A 7,519-nucleotide genomic window follows, 5' to 3' on the forward strand; every position below is an offset into this window, starting at 1 on the left:
TTTAGGCTTGAGTCAGCAAATCTATCAAATAATAAAAGTCAAATAATTAGACTTATAACAAAACATAGGCTTATCTATGGATAAATAAAATAGCAATTATTAGCAAGCCAATCAAGAAAATTCAAGGTTAGAAAAAGTGTCAAAAAGCTACTTCATCAACATGCTTTTAATAATTTCTTGATAAGCGACAGCTTTGACTTTAAGATGTTGTTAGTGATAGATCAGATCTGCAACCAAATTGAGTTTCAGGAATTAGCCTTAAAATGCTATCCGACTGAAGACAAATGTAAATAGGCTTAACAAAAAATATTGTTTATTGTTTATAAACAAGTTATAGGCCATATACATTTGAAGTCGTGTAAGATTGTTTGACTTTACAGAGTAAATGCGGTGCTTTTTCTTTTTTTTAAATGTCCAAAATCCTTCAGCCTTTTCCCATTATATTAATTATAAATAGCCCATAACCTATAACAAATAAGACATTAACATTTTGTCTGAATCTGAATGTAAATCTCTACCTGCAGAGATTTGGGCATGGTTGGTTGAAGTATTTCTTCAGCAAGGCTACCATTTATTTGAAGAAACGTTTCATTAACTCAACGATTTAATAGGTCATAAGCAATTAATTTGACGATGATATGTCAGTGTAAGTTGACCTTCTATTGAGGCACAATTGAAAGAATTTGGCTAAGCTTATCTGAACTCCGCCGTTAAACGATCTTATGAACTCGGTTTGCCTAGGCCTTCATATTAGTTGCAACACAGAAAATGCCCAACGTGACATTTTTGTTGGTGAGCACCAAGGATAATCTCCGTAATGCCGGTGTCACTCGGGTTGTTTGAACCGGGGAAAGTTCAAACCAGAGGATTATACTCAGTGAAGTTATGACAAAAAATCCTGACTGCTTGGGTACTGGTTAAGCAGTATTTGTGTTCTTATGCTGTAACATTTTGGGGTTGCCTTTTAAACCTTGATCAATAGACTAATCTGATGATCTCTGAGGCCATAATCTTTAATAACCATAGTTTTTTGACGTTAATGGGACAAATAGACACAACGAAAACACAGGGAAATTGAATGGGAGGTAGACCATGAGGTTTCTGTGTGCCAGCAATAGAATAGAATCGAGGCGGAGCATGGAGCCTTTGAGGGATGAAACGCGGGCCGAATGAGAGAAACTGGGCGGAGAAAGTTAGACTGTTGGTTTTCACACGTTGCGTTGTGCCATAGTTAATTTTAATTTGCTTCAAAGACAGTTTACTACAGTGGATGTTTGTTTGGAAACGTTTTTAGAAACTCTTTAAAACAGTTACTTTGTAAAGGAGAACGGGAATTCCCTTGGAGGAGTTTCTTTGAGAAGTTCTTTGTCAAGAAGGTATGTGATGAGTGAAAACCTCCTTATTAATGTGCTGTGGAGGACTCTTTGAAAAGAGTACACTTGACTCGCATTAGTTTGACTAGATACAATTGTGATTTACGAAATGCTTCATACAACACGTGTAAAATATATGTGCGTTAAAACTCGGGTTGAAATCGGCTAATGAAAGCTATAATTCAAGTCAGCTTTAGTGTCTCCAAAGGCCAGTAGTTGTGCGTACACTGTTGTCATGACGATGGTACGGAAACATAGCCTATGGCACGTTGGATACAATAGACAACTTTTCTATTCAACTAGGCTACACACTAAATCTGTTCTACCGATAATCTTGTATACAAGATTTAGTCGATATTTTATATCGAGCCAACGTGCAAGGAAAACAGGTGTTTAACTACAATCTGTCATTTAATTCAATCGAAAGAGTAAAACTTAATGTTGTGACTCCTCTCCTCCATCAATATGGTCACTTATAAAAACTAGTATTGACTAAGTCAATATTTTACCCCAATGTCCACATTTATTCACTATAAATGAGAGAAATGTGATGTATTGGTCAAGGTTCATGGTAAGTAGGGTATGGGGTGAAGGAAACTGTTGGGATAAGGTGTGTCCTGTGTTTATAGCAGACAGCTTGTGACCCCTCTGCTCAGGAAAGGGATGCTTCCAGGCGGACCTGGCCTTTTTTCTTCTTTTTATGGCCGGCACACATGTGGAAATGACAGCTCTGACAATAGGGTCAGGAAAGAGTTAGGGCAAGCAGCCGATTGTCTTGGAGAAAAAGGGAAACACAGAACTGTGAGTGTGTGTGTGTGTGTGTGTTTGTGTGAGAAGAAGGAGAAATATAGGCTATAGTAATGTGTGTGTGTGTGTGATGTTCATACTTGTGAATGTATGTAATGCAGTGTTTACATGAAGACCTATGTGTGTCTATAATGTTCAGGTGTGTGCAAGTGTTTGTATGAAAAGATGTGTGTGTGTGTGTGTAGGTTGGAGGTCCGGTGAGATTACGAGGTCATGTGACAGGGGATGCCAGTTCACAAGGGGGTTTCCTTTGTCACCCGACAACAAATGATGTCATGATTGGACCAGTCAGACCTATCTAACATGATGACAGGGATAAGTGACAAACAGGAAATGAGCCGTCTGCTCTGCTGAGTGTCTGATCAGTTTACGATGCCCCAGCAGCACACTGGTTTTACAAGCCTCAATCTGATCTGTCTCATTGCGTATGGAAATGTAAGGGGTATCAAAGGTGCTAAATGTCACCTTGCACTCAGAAGGACCGTAAATCACTTTTACCACAGGCTGTTGTGTACTTTCACTGTCTGCCTGTCTGTCTCTATCTCGTGCTTTCACTCTCTCTTTCTCTCTCTCTGTCTCTCCATCTATTTCGATCTCTCTCTCCCTCTTTCCCTCTCTCTTTCCATGCTGTTTCTCTGTCAGGGCACGCATTAATGCCTCCTGCTCCTGAGTACGTCTGGCCCTGAGGGCACACATACACACACACACACACACATACACACACACACACACATAACCACATCATACACACACATACCCACCCACACACGCACACAATCACACATACACACACTCATACCCACACATACACTCGCACACAGACACACACACAGAACAGAGGAGGTTAAATGAATGCATCAGAGATACATCTGTTTCCTATGCATATTTGATAGATTGGGCAGGTCACGGCTGCTCATTCCCCAGAGTTACAGCACAGATCAGTATGCATGACTAGATGGAAGACTAGAAGATCAGAATGAGGAAGACTGTGATGAGAAAGTGGAGTAGAGTCTGGGCCGAGCACTCAAACACACCGAACAAGACGACCGTCGGGGGTTTGAATGGAAAAACGATTAAGTGGCACTTAACTTCTAGAGGCATCTTCTGGGACATTGCATATCCTCTTATAGTCCTGTCATGTAACATTCATAGACCCCCAGGGCCGTGGGCAGAGGATACAAGGCATGCTTGAGGACTATCGATATTTGGTGATATATTCTAAGCACATCACGGCTAAGGGACGTGAAACAGCTTTATTTACATCTTAGAAGAACCTGCTTGCTTGAGGGTGCAGTTAGACTGAACAAGCTTCCTGATATTGCTGATTATGTACACTACAGGTACAAACATATTCCATCACTTGATGTTCCAGAAGATTCCTTTCTCATCAAAACAGTATTTAAGAGAGTTTCTCCACACCCGTATCTGTGTGTACGTGTACGTATATCATTAATAAATATTCGACTCTGTTCCATCACTGCAGCTGGACCACACCTGCTGTCTGCATCATCTCAGTGTTCCCATACAGCTGGGCTGAGTCTTATGTGGTCTAAGAACAAGGCGCCCCAGAGTTCAACCCAATGTTCCCCCTCTCTCAGGCTGATGCTGAGTCTAATTGCTCAGCCAGCTCCAGGCCAAGGAGAGCCCCACCACTGGAGAACACTTTAAGCAGGTGCTGTGCCAGTGAATAATTCTCCGCATAATTCTTCAGAATTAACACACGCATAATATTAGGAATTGTAATCATGTAGAAGTTGGAGATGCTGGCTGGAAGATGAATGTGTGCTGTTACTTGTAGGATGCTCATAGGGAAAGTTGGTTGAGCGTACTCCCGCCATGGTTAGGGTTAGAATCTGGTCACTCTATCCGTAATCCTACAACAGGTAAAGGGTGAGGTGTGGTAGCAGAGTCAAAGTAAATATTAGGGTCACCGCCTAGCCATAAAGCTAACCCTAAGATTTTTAGGGTTAGGTTTAGCTTTTTAGCTTTTTGGCTTTGACTCTGCTACCACACCTCACCTCAAACCTGTTGTCAGGGATAGAGTTAGCCAGACCCCAACCCTAACCCCTAAACATTCTAGGGGTTAGGGTTAGTGAGAGTAGGAGAGAGGCTACAATCCAGATAGGTTGAGAGGTTACCAGTGTGATAAATCAGCGGTCCCAGGGACATCTACTCCAAACCCCATCCTCAAAAAAGGGTGTGGGGGAGGAGAGGGGACAGAAGGGTAAAAAGAGATGAAGAAGAACTCGAAAGAGAGCGACCGAGTGGGAGATTGAGACAGTTAAAGAGAGGGGGGAGAACAGGAGAAGATAAGAGGTAAAGGAGAGAAGTAGTGAACCCTGAGATCAGGGATGCCTGACTGACGCCTCCCAAAAGAGGGATGACAGTTAAATTGGTTCAAAAGGCCCCCACACTCATCACTCAACCCCAGGGGTCAGCCGGGGCCTCCTCCCTCTAAGCCACCACAGGTGGACACTGACCCACCAAAGCCTCCATCAGCTGCATGCTAACTAGCCTCTCGCCTCTGTGTGTCTGTAGGGACGGCCCATAGGACACCATGATTGGATGACCACGTCAACTGCTGGACCCTGATGGACTCACGATGGAGGATCTGATAGGGTAAGATAGTACATGCTTTTTTATCACAGTGGTGGGGACTGAGTAACAAGCTTGTTTGTGTACAAATGTGTGTGTATGTGTGTTATTGTTTTTGCCATGGTAAGTTCCTCTTTCTTGTGGTCTTTCCAGGGACCGTCGCGGTTGCGGTTGTTGCAGACGTGACATCATGGTTGATGATGTGTTTTATAGGCCTGCACTATTAAACTGGTAATACATTTCAGAATGCCACCAGGCTATTTGAAAGCTGTGCTATCTGACTTTGTAATAGGCCAGGGCTCAATACTCTTTAGAGTCATATCCCAGGGCAAATCCTTCTGCTTCCAACAGCTATTTTGAATAAAGACTTTAAAGAGCTTCACATTTTATTGGTTTTTGTAGCGTCGGGGTGTAACTGCCGAAGTTCATTTTTACCGTGGTTATCTGAGATAAGGAAATAAAGGTTACATGTGGATCTAGTTGTTCCTCACGTTTACTGCCGTCAAAGACAACGTCTTAACAGGATTTAAACTTGAGCGTGGTAGTAGTGCAAGCCACTGTCTTTACTGTTCAGCAGATATCTTGTGTCTGGTTCTTAGGACAGTTGATGTGGGACTTGGAGATTTATAGTCTGGATGTTATTTATAGCTAATCACTTTATTTTTAGCCACTGAGACCTAAATGGTTTCCAAACTGTCAGGAGTGCCTGCTTTTCAATCACACACACACACGCACATACGCACGTGCGCACCTTAATCACCGCATTCCCCTGACCACTGGGAGCGGTGAGTCAGCAGAAACTGGAGAGCCTCAGTGTGAAGCCCCAGAGGAGTGATAAGCTAGCTGTCTCACGGAGAGGAACCCTCTTAAAGGGCCGGAGGAGTGGAAGGAGAAGAGAGGGGGGGTAAAGCCTTGCATACCTCCAGTTCTCTGTGGAGCCTCCTGCCCTCAGCCTAACAGACCACAGAGATGCTCTCTTATCGCCTCAGAGCCATCTCTGACACTCACAACCTTCTGACAACCTCGTTTTTAACCAACAAGCCTCCCAGCTGAAGGGGAAAGCCTGGAAAAAAACAGTTACATTTATTCATTTAGCAGACGCTCTTATCCAGATCCTACTTACAGTAAGTACAGGGACATTCTCCCCGAGGCAAGTAGGTTGAAGTGCCTTGCCCAAAGACACAACGTCACTGACAGGAATCGAACCAACAACCTTCTGATTAACAGCCCGACAGATTGCGCAGCATTGTCTTTTGGCTCTCGAATGTTCACGGCTCTCGAAACGTCTCGATTGACCCACTCAGAACCTTTGAGAACTCTTCGATACAGAACGTCCTTTCCACATCAGCAGGCTGTGGATACCGCTCCCAACACATGACCACACAGCCCTCCTCCACCTTTCACCTCCAGCTGCTGCCGTTCAGCTGCCAAGGCCCTTCCTGTAGGGGCCGTGCACGCCCGGGCCTCCTCAGCAGCCCTGCGCTCCGTCAGGGAGTCGTGTTGTGATAGAGCGGAGCCAGATAAGAAATGAGAGCCGCACCTGGAAGCATTCATTACATGTCGACTCCTCCTCTTCCACTTTCAACACCCGCTGACGATAACGACCTAGGATCTACGTTGTGTTGCCACTGATGTAAGCGTGCGTGTGTGTGTGTGTATTTGTGTGCGAGTGTGTGGCTGTGCATATGTGTTTGTGTGTCTCCTGTCATGGATCACCTGTATTCATATTCATGCTGGCTCAGAGCCAGGTCTCTGCTTCTTCTCCTGAATCAACACTGACACATCAGTCATGTCTGAATTATTACCTCACTCTCCCCCACCCTCTTCTCAAACACACACAGACACACACACACACTTCCTTATGATGAGGTTACAAGCCGACCCCACGCCCGCTCTGCGCACGACACACCAGGAGGCGACAGCCGGCTTGCGTAAACTCCACTTCCTGTGAGTCAGCGCTGAGTCATGGTGCGTTGCCCAGGGGGCTCAGCCACTTCCATCAGCCACACTCATCACTACGGTAATGGAGTTGCTGCTCTTTAAATGCAGAATCAAAGGGAGAACCAATACTGGACTGACGTACACGGGCAAGACAAACGTTACTGCTGGGTCAACTGGCCTGCTGCAAAATCACGCTGATTCTAATTAGTCCACGGCTGTGTGTTTTCCTGTGGAGATTGATTGCGGTGTGTGTGCGTGCGTGCGTGTATATGTTTATGTATGCTTGTGTGTTAGTAGATAGACACTAGAGGGCGATGTTCAATGTGTTTTGAATATGGAGCTGGTTAGTTGGGGAGACTGTTGATTGAAGGAGACTTTGTGCTTAATATCCACAAAATTATCTAAATTGAACAGAGAAATGAAAGCAGCGTTTTCTTTGAAACCCTGCATTATGTTAATATACTGCTAATGAGAGTAGCAGTAACTGTCAGCGCTTCGTGTGTGTGTGTGTGTGTGTGAAGGGCACACGGCTCTAGATCCTGATAACCGTCCTATTGGTGGGTGTATTTGGTTTAGCGCTCGACTGTGTGATGTCATCACAGTGTAACAACCCACCAGGATGTGTTATGAGAGCACCATGGGTTCACAAGGACAGACAGTGTTTGTGACAGCCTGGCAAGGTAGCCCATTCACTGGTATTCTACTATATCAACTCTCCAGTGAACGATATGCTTCAGGACAATGTACCCTAGAAGAACATATCTATGGTCGTTTTAACCCCAGCCACTGTTTTTCAGCAGTCT

General features: G+C 44.4%; 1 long non-coding RNA gene across 1 annotated transcript; it reads left to right on the forward strand.

Annotated features, from left to right (window-relative positions):
* The first annotated feature begins 1,193 nt into the window (after positions 1-1,193).
* Positions 1,194-5,118, forward strand: LOC124475708. Its single transcript, XR_006956960.1, has 3 exons — positions 1,194-1,376; positions 4,719-4,799; positions 4,929-5,118. It is a non-coding gene; the product is annotated as an uncharacterized LOC124475708 (long non-coding RNA).
* The last annotated feature ends 2,401 nt before the right edge of the window (positions 5,119-7,519 follow it).

The sequence above is a fragment of the Hypomesus transpacificus genome, chromosome 13 (genome assembly GCF_021917145.1).
Source record: "Hypomesus transpacificus isolate Combined female chromosome 13, fHypTra1, whole genome shotgun sequence".
In the NCBI taxonomy this organism is placed as follows: Eukaryota; Metazoa; Chordata; class Actinopteri; order Osmeriformes; family Osmeridae; genus Hypomesus; species Hypomesus transpacificus.